Source organism: Phymastichus coffea, unplaced genomic scaffold, assembly GCF_024137745.1.
Source record: "Phymastichus coffea isolate CEN01 unplaced genomic scaffold, Cenicafe_Pcof_1.1 PCOF00018, whole genome shotgun sequence".
NCBI classification, from domain to species: domain Eukaryota; kingdom Metazoa; phylum Arthropoda; class Insecta; order Hymenoptera; family Eulophidae; genus Phymastichus; species Phymastichus coffea.
Genome location: NW_026706829.1, coordinates 70,211 through 88,820, shown reverse-complemented (window position 1 = coordinate 88,820; position 18,610 = coordinate 70,211).

Here is an 18,610-nt window from a genome sequence, read left to right as displayed (position 1 = left end):
CCCAAAAGGCAGTCGCCATAACCTTCCCGGCCGAAGGATTTGTCTTCGCCTTTTTCGGAGCAGATTCCCCCTTGGTAACCCATTGTTTAGACTATTCTTTGATCTCAGGAGTGTAGTGATATATCCATGTTTCATCTACAGTGATGAAACGACGCTTAAAGTCTTGCGGATTTTGCTGGAACAGCTGCAAACCATTCTTGCAACACTTCACACGATCTCGTTTTTGGTCAATCGTGAGCAATCGCGGCACCTATCTAGCGGATAGCTTTTTCATGTCCAAATGTTGGTGCAAAATATTATACAGGGTGTCAATTAAGTCCCGGGACGCCTGAATATTTTCTGAAGTACTTCAGTTTTGAAAAAGGTCAAGATCATTCCTACAGTAACTTTGAACAAGGAATCCGATGGTGACCTTGGATTTGACCTTGAACATCAATTTGGAGGTTATTTTCAGGTCAACCTCATTTTATTAAATAGGAACCCCTATTTTTTATTGCGGAATCGGAAAGAGCGGGAAATTTTACGTCCAGATATGTATTGAGGTTAGAGGTTGAGGTTGAGGTTTAACCCCTAGAGGTCAAATAGACGTCAAATAATGATATTTTAAGAATCTCGCGAGTCCAGAGGTAACAAAAAACAAACAAAGGTCATACCCTAGGTAAGTCTTGACGAGGAACCCAACGGTGACCTTGGATTTGATCTTGAACCTCATTTTCAAGGTCATCTGAAGGTCAACCTCATTTCTTCTAACAAAAAAACTTATTTTTGATACCGGATTCCAAAGAAGCCAAAAATTTAACGTCCAAATATGTATTGAGGTATGAGGTTGAGGTTACTCCTAGAGGTCAAATAGAGGTCAAATAATGAATTCTTAAAAATTTCGCGAGTTCAGAGGTAAAAAAACAAATAAAGGTCATACCATTGGTAAGTCTTAACGAGGAACTCAACGGTGACTTCGAATTTGACCTTGAACCTCATTTTTAAGGTCATTTGAAGGTCAACCTCATTTTTTCTAATGGAAACCCCTGTTTTTGATAGCGGATTCGAAAGGAGCCCAAAGTTTTACGTATCGATGTGTCGAAGAAGGAATCCAATTGTGACCTTCAATTTGACCTCGGACTTGACCTTACAGGTTATTTGAAGGTTAACTTATTTTTTTAATAGGAACCCTTATTTTTGACACCGAAAATCTATAGAGCGGGAAATTTTACGCTCAGGTATGTACTTAGGTCGTAGAAAAAGTTTGACATTGGGGTTTACTCCATGGTCATTTACCCACAACGGTTCAATCTCCACTTGACATTTAAGGTCATTTCAAGGTCAACTAGTTTTTTTGATTGGAAATCCCAGTTTTAGTACCAGGAATCGATAGAGGGGGAAATTTTTCATTCAGACAGCATTTTTTAAAATTATGACCTTACTATCGTCCTTATTCTTACTCTTTGCGTTACCCAGAAACAACGACGTGGACGTAGTAAGATCTGTTTCCTTTGGGGTGCTTGATTAGCGTGAGTCCCCTTGCCTCTCACGATGGGGTGGTTGATTAGCGTGAGTCCCCTTGCCTCTTACTTAAAGGTTGAAAGTTTAATGGCAATGCCATTTTAGATTTGAGAAAATCTAAATTTTGTCAGTAGATTCGAACTCAGTGACCCCCAAAACTCCCGAGTACTGATTTCCAGCCAAAAATGTGTTATTTGCCCCCCATGATCTGAGGCCGCCCTGATCTGTGGCCTCCCTAGTTCATCTACTATAATAAATTTTGATGTTGATGTAGAAAAAGAAACAATGTTATATTTTTACGATGACAATGAAGTTATTGCAGAAGGCGTTGAATACGTAGAAAATGAAAAGACTGAAAATATTCCTGAAGTATTGAATTTTTCATATGAGCAGAAAAATGTAGACTTTAAATATAAATAAGAAGCAGTTAAGTACTGCTTGAGTGGGAGAAGTGAGACTTACTCATTAAATACTGTATGGAACAGTTATAGACTAATAAGTAGTAAAAAACAATTGCGACGATAGAAACAGTAAGTTGAAGTCGGGGGGCAACAGATATGAAAAATTACTCAAAATTTCGGAATACGTTTTAAATAATTTAAAAGAAACCATTGCTTCAAAACTAACTATTTATTATATTGATTTGATAAGATAAACTTTACAAAAGAATGCTGAAATAGATATGCATTCATTCAAAGCATTACATTGGTGGATTCAGAAATTAAAAAAAAAACACAATATCATATCTCGAAAAGTTACTAAATTTTTTATAAAAACGTCATTGATGAAAATTAATGAAATAGAAAACAAGTGTGAATCTTTTATAACTGAAATCCGGCAGGCGCTTACAAAATACTGGGCAGAATACGTATTTAATTCTGATCAAAGTGGATTTAATTTGGAATTTCGCACTGGTAGACCATTGACTCTTAAAGGAATTAAGGAGGTATAAAACATAGCACAATCACTATCATCGTTAACACACAGCTATACTATTCAGCCTATATCAGTAGAGAGTAAGTTGCTTTCGCCTTTCTTTTTAGTATTGAAAGAAGCAAATGGAGATTTTGAACCCCAGGTTAGACAAACCCTATTTACTCTAGAAAATATATTACGAGCTTCGAGATCTGGAAAGCTTTCTAAGGTACTTTTTCAGACGTGGATGAGAGAAGTATTTTTGAAAAGTACTAAAAATTCATCTGTGTTACTTTTGGACTTCTGGGCTGGTCAATGCCAAAGTACTGTACAAGAAGTTATACCAAAAGAATTAAAGTAATGACGATACCGGGTACGACTGGTAAAATTCAGCCCCTAGATGTTTATAAGATTTCGCTTCTGGAAAAACTTGTGAGAAAATTATTAGATATAATTATATTTTAATGGATTATGATGTCAGTTTACCCGAAAGAAATAATATCATCAAGATGCAATCTCTCGTGCATAATCAGTTATTATCTCTAAGATTCTATAATACTTTTAAATATTCATGGTTTAAAAGTGAATACTTAATTGACAGACCTCCGGAATTTTATAATCCTGTTGAATTTTACTCCAATACAACAATAGATCCTGTACGTAGCTTTTGGGTCAGTAAAATATTATTGTACACACTTGTTTAACATAACCATTTATTCCAAGTGATTACAACTTGCGTCATGTACAGACGAACGCTACAAAGAAAGATGGAGGTTCGTTTCGCGTGACATAAAGATTTGTCTTAGTAGAGAGGCTGGGAGCCGGTGATGCTCATTTAGCCACAGGTGAATACTTTCTGGCCGAAATCATTATGCCACAGTGCACGCGGGTAAGAATTTTTCCCGAAAGTTTTATTTTGAGTTTGCCAGGAGAGTATTGGAGAAAAATAGGTGTACGCAATTAGCGAGGCTTGGCCGAAAAAGAGAGTTCCGGTTTGATGACCGACTGAGGTTCGACGACGCTTGCCCGAAAAATTTAGTCGGAACCATTCGGTTTTTATAACTACGAACTACGCACAAAAAATGAAAACTCGCGGGTTGGCAGGGAAACATTTGGTAGATATGTGGGGTGTAGATTTATAAAGTATCCTACTCCACATAGCTATCAGGATAATATTGGAATTATAACTTGTGGTTGGTGTAAACAGCAATTGTGCTTAAATCTTTTTTTTGCAAAGTATCATTATTGTAGAAGTTATAAACCATAGGAATAATATAAAAAATAGCTGTGACTATCAACAATTTCAAATATTCAATTCATAGAAAAAATTTTACTCTATGAAAATTATTGTACTATGTAACAGGCCTGTTATTCGGGGAGCTGGAATGTTGTGACATAGGCGACCGCGAGTCCGTGGCTCGGCCCGAAGAGCGCGGTGCTCGCGTATAATATCGCGCGCGCGAGGTGAATGTTGGCTCCTCGCTCTGCAGCTTCGCTGGCTATGCGTCTTGGCAACGACGTCCGAAGTTGCTGCTGGCCAATTGAATGCTCTCTCGACAAGAGGAGTCGAGGAGTTGATGCTATTCAAGCGCTAGAAGGGGGAGAGATCGCGAAAATTTTCACATAGCTGGCATGTGTTTCGTATATGTCAACTCATAGAATACACTTTTAAATTTGAATATAAATCTAAAAAAGGAATTTTCAAAGATATGGATGGGTTTACACATGGTTTCTATGATATCTCATAATCTTGTAATAATCTTTTACCTACTTAATATTCTGATAATCCATCAGAACATCGCTCTCCATTAATAATAATAATTAATACTTCTGTCTGCTATTTGTTCATGTTCTTTATAGTGCTAGACCATTTATTTATACTTCCTCCAAGCTGGGTTCCATCTATCGCTTAGATATATTCGAGATTATCTATCTTTTTTTTCTCCATAATGGAGTCTATTCTCGTACATCAGCCTTGGTCAAAACGTGAGGGATCGTTACTTCTTCACTCCTATTCCTCAGATTTCTGGCTAAACCAATCTTTGGAATAGGCCAGCCTTCCGTTACCGCCTGTTGCTTCAAAATCTTTCTCTTCTGGATCCCTCTTAGGTGTCAGTTCAAGCCCGACCCTTCATGTTTTTCACCTTTTTGTGATCATTTTTAGTCCCACGAGTAGTGCAGATCCAAAAAGTCCGTCCGACTGGTCTGCTACACCGGGTAAGGCTTGATACAACAAGGTTTCGCCCGATGCCCCGAGGGAACCATTTACAATACAGCCCTCCCCCTATATCACGCATCCTTCGGCAAGATATCTAACATCTTAGATTCAGGGTGGTATATACCCAACCATATCCACCATTCCAATTGAGAGGTTGATCCCTCCCGGCTTGCAGAGCATCCCTGTTCCATACCTGAGAGTGTTCCAGAAGCCCGAGTCTCCTCGTGACTAATCACAACCAGTCAAACAGCCCGTTTATAGGGATTCGGCCGACCTCACGTGATCCATCCCGGTTACCAATGGCCCGAGTTTTATGCCCCCCGCTTAAGAGGTATGCCTCCCCACTAGCCTTTCCAAGCACACATCAACAAGACTTTGAACAAGATCACTCTCAATTAATCAAAACAATTATAATAAAATATTTTCCAATCAGATTTAAAAAATGTGAAGCCATGAAGCAAAGTAGAAAAAAGAGCGTTGGAAGGCAATTAACAAAATCAATTTTACAATGTTATGATTAAGATGGATAAAATTCCGTTATAATTATAAGGAATATATGCCTATATTTTGTTTTACATTATCATTGTGTTGCATAAGTGTTGCAGTTATAACTGTTGATAATAGTAAAAAAAAGGTTTTTATTATTGAAACATTGATATTAACAACAATTAGATCATGCATTTATTTTTTCAAATTTTTTACATAATTCCGATTAACTTTCTCCTCATAAAATGGAATTTATACGAGTGTGACGTCGGTTGACAAGACATTTTTCAGGCGCACTTTTTGGTCTATCCTTTCGGACAATAACCGAGATGTGCGTTGCCACTATAGCGGTAAATTCTCTTTTCGGCGACGGAGGATTGAAGCTTCACTATACCACATGCTTGGCAATATAATTATGCTTCGTGTTATTTTACCACACTCTTGGCAATAAAATAACGTAACAGGGAGCCTATCTAATATGCACTCGACCACACGCTTGGCAATCGAGTGTAACTATCTAAAGTAAAAAAAAACCATACGCGAAACTAGGAAAGAAAAGAATAAGGAAAGAAATGAACCGAAAGTTAGAGAAAAATTAAATGAAAGAAATTAGAGTTTTAGTTTCTTTATTTAAATTAGTACAAAAAGTAAGTAAAAGAAACTTACTTTTTGTACTAATTTCCCATACTCACGGAGGTCCTTTTTATAAAATATTAAACTGAACAAACTGAACGAACTGAACGAACTGAACGAACTGAACGAACTGAAAAAACTGAAAAAAACTGAAAAAACTGAACGAATTGAACGAACTGGAAAAAAACTGAAAAAACTGCCTAATTTTATTCAAGAGCTTCCTTTTATGTTTTTCGCAAGAGACTTCCACCCTAAATTCCTTGTCATTTTTGGGCAGGAAGAACTCAAATTTTCCTGATTTAATTGGTTGGAAAATTTGGGGAGTGTCTCAAGCGTAAGCGAAATTCGAACCCTAATTGGTCGGTGGCGGAGTGTGTGGGAGTGGCCTCATTCAAATGTTTTGGGCCCTCTTCACACAGATGGCCCTTTATGTACTATTTTCATCTTTAATTATTTAAATTAATTTTATCTAAATGCAATAGTGTGTGTGGTACTCTAATTTTACTAATACAAAAATATTATTTAATCTATAATAAAACTAAAGTACAGAACAAAAGTTAAGAATTAGTTAACTTTAAGTTAAGTTATATTTATCTGAAAACAAACAAGATTTTAATAGTTTTACCTATTAATTAATTACCAAAAACCCATAAGAAATACTAAAAAATCGGAGTTAATTATTATGAATATAATCATTAACTTTCGTTCAAGCCATTCTTAAATTTTCTAACGCAAAGTTGAGTGAATTCAAGGATTAAACACACAAAATTCACAATAAAAATCTTAATTAATACGGAAATATATAATGAATTATTTGTATATTTCTATATTTATATTTATATATAAAACTAAAGCTATTCGAGCAATAAACAAAAACTACACAGGACCACAAATGGGAACCGGAAAAAGTCCTTCGGCAAAATTGATACCCTATATGTATTTCGACGCGCTGATTCCAAATCCGAGGTCCACATAACCCCAGCACGTCGTGTTCAAGGACATTTGAAGGTCAAACGCATTTACTACGGGAAAACATAAAATCTGACCACGGATTCGGAAAGAGCGGGAAATTTTACGTCCAAATATGTATTTTCTATTTTTTCCAACATGACCCTCCAAGGTCATCTGAGGGTCAAATGACTCACCGATAGATCAAATTTGTATTTCCCACATACATCATCACAACTAAAGACATGCGTACAAATGAGTCAGGTATCTTTAGGTTTCTCGATGCGCTGAATCCAAATCCGAGGTCCACATAACCCCAGCACGTCGTGTTCAAGGACATTTGAAGGCCAAACGCATTTACTACGGGAAAACATAAAATCTGACCACGGATTCGGAAAGAGCGGGAAATTTTACGTCCAAATATGTATTTTCTATTTTTTCCAACATGACCCTCCAAGGTCATCTGAGGGTCAAATGACTCACCGATCGATAAAATTCATGTATTCCATATACATCATTACACTACAGATTTTTAACTATAATTTGGTCACGTATCTTTAGGTATTTCGACGCGCTAAATCAAAATCTGAGGATCCTCGGTCTCAAATTCAAATATGAGATACGATGAAAACTTAGTTCATGGTTGTGTTAGCTCTCTTTATGGTTTTCTCGCGCGGATATTGCCAATCGATTCCAGCAATTAAAATTCACCTAGCTTGATATATAGACTTGATTTCAGATAGTGATGTCGATCAAAAAGATTTACGAATGACGCGTTCTTTTATTAGCAAACGATCTGCGGAGCGCTTTTCTTTTGTGTGGAGTAGTAGTGTCTCTTTTAAGAGACCAACAATAGTCTGACATCATGTTCGCATCCCAATAGCCTTGATATCTTCTTTCAATGTCTTTGAAGTCTTGGTGGAATCTCTCTCCTTGCTCCTCGCTAAAGTCTCCTAAATTTTCAGGAAAGTAATCAAGATGAGAATGAAGAAAATGAATTTTCAAATTCATCAAGCAACCCATTATTTTGTAATTACCCAACATCTCATTTACTATATCTTCGTAATCGTCGTCTTTATTATTTCCTAAAAATTTATGCTGAACTTCTCTAAAGCTTTGCCACGCGTTGCGTTCCTTTATCGTCATTCTTCTTTCAAATTCTTCATCTCGTAATAGTTCTCTTATTTGTGGACCATCAAAGACTCCTTCGTTGATCTTTGCTTCCGAAAGTTTTGGAAATTTCTCGAAGAGATACATAAAAGCGTTGCTTTCGTCTTGTGAATTTTTCATTGCTTTAATGAACTGTTTGACCAAACCAAGCTTAATATGCAAGGGTGGGAGGATGACTTTATTTGCAGGTATAAGACTTTCGTGTAAAACATTTTTATTACCTGGGGTCAAATTTTGTCGAAGTGGCCATTCTTTTCTCACATAGTGTTGATCTCGGGCACGGCTATCCCATTCACAAATGAAACATTGATATTTCGTGAAGCCACTTTGTTGACCCAACAAAATTGTTGTTATTTTCAAATCTCCAACCAACTGCCACCCGTGAGTATCATAATGCAATTTCTGTAGCAGTAAATCGAGATTACTATATTCCTCTTTCAAGACAATGGAATGACCAATTGGTATAGGGGCGTATATGTTACCGTTATGGAGTAAAACTGCTTTCAAGCTTCTCGTAGAAGAATCAATAAACAGACGCCAATCAATAGCTTCATACTCTACGTTTCCAAATTCATTTATCAGTCCTGCAACGTCGTTGCAATAAACTAAATCGCATTCTTTCGAAAAAAATTTTCTAAATTGTTGATCACGATTTCGGTAAAATGTGATGGAAGTACCAGGAGCCAGACAATTTTTTTCTTTCAATCTAGATGCTAATAGTTCCGAAAGTTCTTTTGAAAGTCCCGTGTCTCGAACTAAATCATTCAGCTCTTCTTGATTAAACCCATTAAATGTCTGGTCTTGCTCATCATCTTCTGTATCTTCCATTTTATCAGTGCAACCTTTTCTACTTGAACCCTCTCCCATTGATTCTTCTGTTTGCATTTCTAAAATCTCAGGTTCTTCAGCATCCAAGGTGGCGAGAACAGGAAGAGTTACAGACGTAACGAATGGATAACGTAATTGGGATACATTTTTACGATTATATCCACGTGTATCAGTCAAACAGAAGTAACAGTCTGTATTATGATCTGTCGGATTACGCCAAATCATTGGCGAGATGTATTGCGATATTTTCTGGTGCAGTTGTATCTTACGTTTTAAACATATAGTTTTTGGAGTCCAACAGTTGTTTATTTGTTCAGTGATTAAAGGGAAAACTATTTTATAATTTTCTAGCAGTTTATCAGTGAAAGATTCTCTTTGAGTTTTAAAACAAAATTTACCACAAACAACACAGAAGTTGTCAATACGCTCTTTGCATGGTGCCAATTCTATTCTTGTAGCAGTAGATCCTACACAGGCCAAGTTATCCACCAGTGTAGAACTGGAACTACGGTCGCATGATGACGACGATTGCGGGCCCGCTTGCTCACCCCGACCAACCGCCGATACTGGGCATCCGAAACCCTGCATCGTACTCTTTCGTGTGCCGACCATGACGGCATAATGCCTTCACCCCAGGGCTTTGCCGGAAAACAAAAAAGACAAAAAAAGCCGTTACCCGCCGCCACCACGAGGAGGTGCCCTGGGTTTCGGCACACGAATACAATGTCCTCGCCACCTTGGATGCTAAAGAACCTGAGATTTCGATCAGTAGAAATGTGTCCGATGTAGGTGCTGAGAATATAGAAATGCAAACAGAAGAATCAACGAGAGAGGGGCCAAGTAGAAGAGGTTGCACTGATGGAATGGAAGATATAGAAGATGATGAGCAAGACCAGACATTTCATGGGTTTAATCATTCTTAGTTCGAGACACAGGACTTTCAAAAGAACTTTCGGAACTATTAGCATCAAGATTGAAAGAAAAAAATTGTCTGGCTCCTGGTACTTCCATCACATTTTACCGAAATCGTGATCAACAATTTAGAAAATTTTTTTCGAAAGAATGCGATTTAGTTTATTGCAACGACGTTGCAGGACTGATAAATGAATTTGGAAACGTAGAGTATGAAGCTATTGATTGGCGCCTGTTTATTGATTCTTCTACGAGAAGCTTGAAAGCAGTTTTACTCCATAACGGTAACATATACGCCCCTATACCAATTGGTCATTCCATTGTCTTGAAAGAGGAATATAGTAATCTCGATTTACTGCTACAGAAATTGCATTATGATACTCACGGGTGGCAGTTGGTTGGAGATTTGAAAATAACAACAATTTTGTTGGGTCAACAAAGTGGCTTCACGAAATATCAATGTTTCATTTGTGAATGGGATAGCCGTGCCCGAGATCAACACTATGTGAGAAAAGAATGGCCACTTCGACAAAATTTGACCCCAGGTAATAAAAATGTTTTACACGAAAGTCTTATACCTGCAAATAAAGTCATCCTCCCACCCTTGCATATTAAGCTTGGTTTGGTCAAACAGTTCATTAAAGCAATGAAAAATTCACAAGACGAAAGCAACGCTTTTATGTATCTCTTCGAGAAATTTCCAAAACTTTCGGAAGCAAAGATCAACGAAGGAGTCTTTGATGGTCCACAAATAAGAGAACTATTACGAGATGAAGAATTTGAAAGAAGAATGACGATAAAGGAACGCAACGCGTGGCAAAGCTTTAGAGAAGTTCAGCATAAATTTTTAGGAAATAATAAAGACGACGATTACGAAGATATAGTAAATGAGATGTTGGGTAATTACAAAATAATGGGTTGCTTGATGAATTTGAAAATTCATTTTCTTCATTCTCATCTTGATTACTTTCCTGAAAATTTAGGAGACTTTAGCGAGGAGCAAGGAGAGAGATTCCACCAAGACTTCAAAGACATCAAAAGAAGATATCAAGGCTATTGGGATGTGAACATGATGTCAGACTATTGTTGGTCTCTTAAAAGAGACACTACTACTCCACACAAAAGAAAAGCGCTCCGCAGATCGTTTGCTAATAAAAGAACGCGTCATTCGTAAATCTTTTTGATCGACATCACTATCTGAAATCAAGTCTATATATCAAGCTAGGTGAATTTTAATTGCCGGAATCGATTGGCAATATCCGCGCGAGAAAACCATAAAGAAAGCTAACACAACCATGAACTAAGTTCTCACCGTATCTCATATTTGAATTTGAGACCGAGGATCCTCAGATTTTGATTTAGCGCGTCGAAATACCTAAAGATACGTGACCAAATTATAGTTAAAAATCTGTAGTGTAATGATGTATATGGAATACATGAATTTTATCGATCGGTGAGTCATTTGACCCTCAGATGACCTTGGAGGGTCATGTTGGAAAAAATAGAAAATACATATTTGGACGTAAAATTTCCCGCTCTTTCCGAATCCGTGGTCAGATTTTATGTTTTTCCGTAGTAAATGCGTTTGACCTTCAAATGTCCTTGAACACGACGTGCTGGGGTTATGTGGACCTCGGATTTGGATTCAGCGCATCGAGAAACCTAAAGATACCTGACTCATTTGTACGCATGTCTTTAGTTGTGATGATGTATGTGGGAAATACGAATTTGATCTATCGGTGAGTCATTTGACCCTCAGATGACCTTGGAGGGTCATGTTGGAAAAAATAGAAAATACATATTTGGACGTAAAATTTCCCGCTCTTTCCGAATCCGTGGTCAGATTTTATGTTTTCCCGTAGTAAATGCGTTTGGCCTTCAAATGTCCTTGAACACGACGTGCTGGGGTTATGTGGACCTCGGATTTGGATTCAGCGCATCGAGAAACCTAAAGATACCTGACTCATTTGTACGCATGTCTTTAGTTGTGATGATGTATGTGGGAAATACAAATTTGATCTATCGGTGAGTCATTTGACCCTCAGATGACCTTGGAGGGTCATGTTGGAAAAAATAGAAAATACATATTTGGACGTAAAATTTCCCGCTCTTTCCGAATCCGTGGTCAGATTTTATGTTTTCCCGTAGTAAATGCGTTTGACCTTCAAATGTCCTTGAACACGACGTGCTGGGGTTATGTGGACCTCGGATTTGGAATCAGCGCGTCGAAATACATATAGGGTATCAATTTTGCCGAAGGACTTTTTCCGGTTCCCATTTGTGGTCCTGTGCTATTAATCAAAATAGTCCTTGTTAATTACTTGAATACTACTTGAAACAGACAAGTCTCGCATATTTTTGAGAGATCTGCAAGCAAATGTACTCTTTTAATTTAAAAGAAATTAATAAAATTGAGAATAAATTAATTAAAATAAAATAATGATATTATGGATAGGATGGACATGTGCGCTGCAGCTCTCTATTTTTCTGAGATGTTCTCAATCTGGCTATTCCAGATGCCGCGGTGCGGTTGTAAACTGGCTCTGATTATTATGGTACCAAAAATTACCAGATGCGCGAGACGAAAACTGTCGTTCACGAAGAAAATTTTCTTTTCTCAGCTGTACACGATTTATAATCCTAATTTACGAGCGAAGTGTGTGGCTTATTTTTTTATGGTCTCTTTTTATGTCGAGTCGCCGTTATATGAGCATTAAAGAAGAACGTTTGAATTGAGCGCATTGAAAATGGTAGGGAGCGTAGACTGTTAATCACCGTGCAGAGCGAGAGAGATAGCATATAGACCCGATTCGCTATCTCTTTCTATGGTTGATAATGGTCAGCAACCCTCCGGGCTACCTCCAGTAGTATATGCTCGAAGATCGCAATTGAACGAAGGATAAATCGTCAATCACTGGCCATTACAAATCCAACCCAGTTCAGCAAATAAGAGACATTTCCCTTTGTTTGATTGCGCGTATCACCAAGCATTCTTTTGATCACTTATGTAAAACAACGAACTAACTGTAATTACCTTTTCACTAGATGTCTCTCTCTGCTGTTTGGCTTAATCACTTTCTTGCTGATAGCCTTTAAGCTTTTGTAATTTTTTGTTTTTTTATTGAATATGAACGATACAATTTAAACTACGTATAATCATTTGCTTGCGCCTATTCCTTCCCTAACTTTATTCAATCTCCCTGTCTACTTCTGTATCGCGATTGCCCTTGTTTTCTTTCATGGATTTCAGCTACTGTATGGATACAGGATGCCCTTTGCAGAAGTAACGAATAAGTATTTCACCACATAGCCTATTGGAGATATCGGGCCAGGTTTCGCTATAACCTCAGCGTGGCTCGTATGGTGTCTTCATCATTCCCTCTTTTGCAACCAGTAATTTATATAACAAACAGCTCACAGAATTGATTTTCTCGAAAAGAAGCCCCGTTACAACAGAAAGTATCTCCATTTCTCTGTTTTTTTAATATTTTGATGCAAGAGTCAATTAAATCACCTTGAGTGTCACAGAACTGGTAGATTTTTTAATACTTCCTGGCTTATAATTTCATTAGTGTTTCTAATTTTGTACAATTTTTTACCATGTATCCGAAATTTTTGTAATAATTGCAAAACTTTTTGTGAAACTTGTCAAAAATGATATTATTCGTGTTTGATTGTAAACATTTTCAAGTAATATAATAATAATAATTCTTGTTATCTCTGGATGAGTTTGTATTGACATTAAACTAATATCAGAATCTCACTTTACAAAAAAGAATTACACAGATATACAAATAATAGGTAATTTTCTATATCTCAAGCGATCTATAGTATTCCTGAAGAATTTTGGTACGCTGAATGTAAATCTGGCTTCAGAATTGTTCTATCACATCAGATGTTTTAGATATCCTAACCTAAGATTATGTAGCATCGTAAATAAATATTTCCACAGAAAATTATTCAAAGCATCTTAAAGTACAAATCTTCACCTTTCAAATGCAGTTGAGTTTGCTTAAATATTTTTTTTTCGCCAGGATATCGCATTTTGAAATATTTATATTTATAAATTTCTCAAAATTCAAAAATCTATTAATCCTTGGACATATACACTTTTCTATTAGTTTCTTCTGCATGAAGAATTTTACTCGAGAATTTTTGAGATCGTTGAATGTAAACCTGTAACAGAATTTCGTTTTTTCAAAATCCAAGATGGCGAATTCAAAATGACCAAATGAAAAATTTTTCAGATCATAAATTGTGTTCTAGAAATATGAATTTTAGAAAGATGAAAAAATTATCTGTTTACTTGTTAATCATTTCAAAAACCATGCTGAAAACTAGATATCTGTTAATTTACAAGATTAAAAATACATTTTTAGGAAGCTCTGTACGAGTTATTCTAAAGAAATAATTAAATTGACTATACTTTACTCGTACGTAAATAATAATAACACACAGACTGAATAGTAAATATATGTACTTAATTTTGAATAAAGAATTTCATTTTCTATTTATTTCAGCAATAAACAATATTGCAATCAATATTGCATACTTCAACATCGTGAAGTAGTGTATACAATTCAAACCTGCTCTCGCTATAATAAAATGCGACGTTGCCAAACCGTCGACTTGTGATTGTCTGTATTTTTGGTGTCGAAACGGGTTAATCGCAATATTTGACGAATATAAGTTTTTTATAACACGGTCGATACTTTTCGAACAAAAGTATGTTATTTGCTAGTATATCAATTGTTTTTTTCTATCTCTGCAACTGTTTCTCGAATACAGCTTGTAAAGTATAAAATATTAATATTCTAAAATATTAATATTATAAAAAATTTATATTATATTAATAATATTATATTTCCAAGGGATCGCATATTACTCCTATTTATAGGAGCAATCAAAGGACCAAACTTTAATTGCGTATATCTCCGAATCGAAACAAAGAATCACTTCCAGTTTTAAAACACGCATTCACTACTACTTCAATTCAATATTTTACGTAAAGTATCAAATTATTCTCCACTAAAATGCATTCCTTCAGATAGAAATTGATAAGATAAAATAATCGTACACATTTAGGATTGTTGTCAGTGAGTAGCGGAGTGGAAGATAACCTAAAAAATATCCTTCTAACAGACACTCACTAGGCTTGTATCATACTATCACCCAGAATAAGCAATCATGACATTATAAATACTGTGACGGTAAACGTCTTATTAGCGCTGACAGCCCAACCATGCGGCTGCCTGTGGGGGCAGCACCTATCGGTTAGGGAAAGATGTGACGAGGGAATTCGGCATGCGACGAGACGGAACGCGCGCGTATGAAAATAAACCAGTCGAGGATTAGCTATCGATATCGCCTGAGAGTCGAGGATTAGCTACCGATACCTCCAGCCGCAATCAACCAATAAAGAGAGTTTTTCCCGAGTTTTCTTGGAGTGCTAAGAGGATTAGCTATCGATATCACCTGGCAGAGAGTCAACTGATAAGGATCGAGAGGAGCTGAGCCTGACCCAGACCAGAACGAGTGCGTGCTAGTGTGCGTGAGTGAGCAGTTTCGCCATCGAGGGCAAAACTGAAAACGCGAGATACCTCGCAGCAAAGACTGACTTTTCCGCAACTAGGGTGCGAACGTTTGCTCTCATGCTACCGTACAACTGCTAATAAGGTAAGCTGGCCAGCTTAATTTCGCGATCGCTACATAATTGACGATAACTAATCTCTCGTACATCATAAGAAGCATGCATGTATTAACTCGGCGAACAAAGAGCGGCGAGCGATCCGACTCTGCATGTTATTGTCGCGCGCGCTCTTTGTAAACATAAACACGCGGGCCGAACACAGTGTAGAATTAAGAGGCAATAAATGATCTCGCTTGTGATATTGATCGTAATTCTGATGTAGTTATTTCTCACTGGTAAATAGTTGGTTGACTGACACCCATTCCCTCCTGCTCTCCGATTTTCGAATTTGAACGTGTAGATAATCCCGTGCGCTCTTCGATGCGATCGCGCGCATAATTAAATAAACGGATAGCTACCCCGTTACATAACGAAAGACCTTATTATAATTATAAAAAAAATATTTCATAGAAAATTGAATTATTTGAGTATTAATTTATCCAAATATTACAATAAACGAAGTTTGGTATAAACTTTTAAGAAATTGTAATTATTTTTTAACTCTCCATTTTTTTGCATTAAAACACGGCAACATCGCAGAAATGCTTGTTAATTTTAAGTGCGTGATGTGGCCAGATCAAAATAACGTAATGCGGCGAATAAAATCAAGATCGTTTATCACTAAAAAACTACAGTGTTCGTTGGGACGAAAGACTTGCGCACGCGAATAGGATTTACAAGTTTTTCATAATACTGGGAGAGAGAGAGAGAGAGAGAGAGAGAATTCAAAATTCTATTGCGAAAACTAACGCTTGGCGCTTGCACAAACAGTCGCGATTGATAAAATACTATCGTAAGTATTTTGTCGCGCAGAAAAAGGGAGGTGCACCTACCCTTCAGTACACCTCCCTTTTACGGTATATGAGCCGTAATTGTTAATCTGCAAAACAAAAGGTGCTCCTGGAGAACTTACTGCGCTGCCTCGGTCACGAAGATCGGTGATTGCTGCACTTAATGCTGCTGTTCGCTGCTGTTGTGATTTGCTGCGGCTTCTCTACTGCACCTCGTTGCCACTTACGCACGTACAAATCCAGAGAAAGGATTAGTATCAATATTCAATGTTTGGTGTCTTGATTATATATCAATGAATGAAGTATACAGCGGTTCCATATATAAAACCGCGAATGAAAAAAAATTTATTTGACTATTATGTGACGAGCCATGTACATATATATACAGGGTGGTGAAAAAGTATGGAAACACCTGAAAATCTCAGAGGTTTGGTCATAAAAATAAAATTCTTAAGGTCAGGTCCTATATAACTTTCAACGAGGAATCCAGTGATGACCTTGAATTTGACCTTGGACCTTACCTTCAAGGTCATTTCAAGGTCAACCGCATTTTTACAAATGAGAACCCCTATTTTTGATGCCGGAATCAAAATGAGCGGGAAATTTTACGTCCGGATACGTGGTTAGGTATGAGGTTAAAGTAACCTCTGGAGGTCAAATAGAGGTCAATGTCGGAAAAAGTATGGAAACCCCTGAAAATCTGAGCGTTGGTCGTAAAAATAAAATTGTTAACGTCAGGTCTTATGTAACTTTCAACGATGAATCCAGTGATGACCTTGAATTTGACCTTGGACCTCACCTTCAAGGTCATTTCTAGGTCAAATTTCTTTTGTTAAATGGGAACCCACACTTTTGACATCGGCAATTGAAAGAGAGTCAAATTTTACGTTAAAATATGTCTTGAGGTCCAAGGTCGACGTGACCTCTGGAGGTCAAATAAAGATTAACAGTATATTTATATCGAAACTCCAAAAATGTGTCTATTTTGATTATTAAACAAGAAAACTAGTTTCTCAATCCAGAATCCTTCTTTTAGCGCTATCCAGGAACAACGACGTGGACGTAGAAGGAATCTGTTCCCTTTGGGGGGCTTTTTTAGAGTAAGTTCCTCTTGCCTTTCACTTGGGGTGCTTTGTTGAATAGGTTTTAGTATCACTGATCTCGATCACGCTACCCTGAACCTGAATCGGGATACACGGCTACACGGAAACACGGCGATTTCCAAAATTACTGAATAAGTTGGCTACAATAAGAAAACAATTTAGAAAATCAGATATGTAGTTTGTAATAATTTGCAAAAACGATTCACTTGGAGAAATTTGCAAAAACTATTCATTTACGAAAATTTGCTAAAATGATTCATTTGCATAAATTTGGTAAAACGTTTCATTTGCAAAAAATTTCTAAATCGTAGCCTTTCAAACAAATAGCGAAAACGAAGTTGGATCCCGCAAAAATTCGTTTCTATTTTCATTAACATTCATTTACCATTCAAACCGTTACATTAAAAAAGTATTACTAAGTTTAAATTAGACAAGAAAAAATTAATTTCGTTACGCCCGCTTCTACAAGAAAGAAAGAAAAGAAAGAAAGCCAACGTATCCACATTTTCAAATGAAAATCCGACGTGTCCACTTTGCAAGAGATAAAATTTGACAAAATCACCAAATATTTTTGTTGTAAATTAGTTTTGTAAGAAGAAGTCATTTTGAAACCAAAATGTTTCGATTGTCCGAAAGAGAACGGATATCACTTTTGATGATGAGAGGTTGGGGTGATATGCATAGGTCATATACACAGGTAACTAATCTGTTTAATGCAACATTTCGAAACGATGGTACTCCTATATCAAGAGGAACTGTTTCAAAAACAATAAGACGTTTTGATGACACGGGATCTGTTCGAAATCGTCCTGTTGCTGGTAGACCATCGACAGCAACAAACGAAGAAAAATCTTTACATGTTTTACAGTCTTTTGTAGAAAATCCTTATGAGACTCTTCGATCTGCAGCTTTACAACACGACATCCATCACACATCTGTTCTTCAAATTTTGAACAGAAACAAATTGCATCCCTTCAAAATTAAACTCGTGCAAGAATTAAATGAAGATGATCCTGATCGTCGCACTAAATTTTGTGAGACGATGATGGAAATGATAACTGACAATCCACAATTTTTAGGAAATATTGTCTTTTCAGATGAAGCAACGTTTCAGTTAAACGGTAATGTCAATCGACATAACTTTCGATATTGGTCTGATACAAATCCTCACTGGATGGACGCAACTCACGCTCAATATCCTCAAAAACTAAATGTCTGAGCAGGAATTGTAGACGACACAATAATAGGTCCCTTTTTTATCGAAGGAAATTTAAATGCACAAAATTATGAACAGCTATTGCGAAACCAAATTGTTCCAGCAATACAAGCTGTAAAAGGAGACGATTTCGAAAACACATGGTTCCAGCAAGACGGTGCAGCACCATATTTTGCAGTTAATGTTAGAGGATTCTTGAAT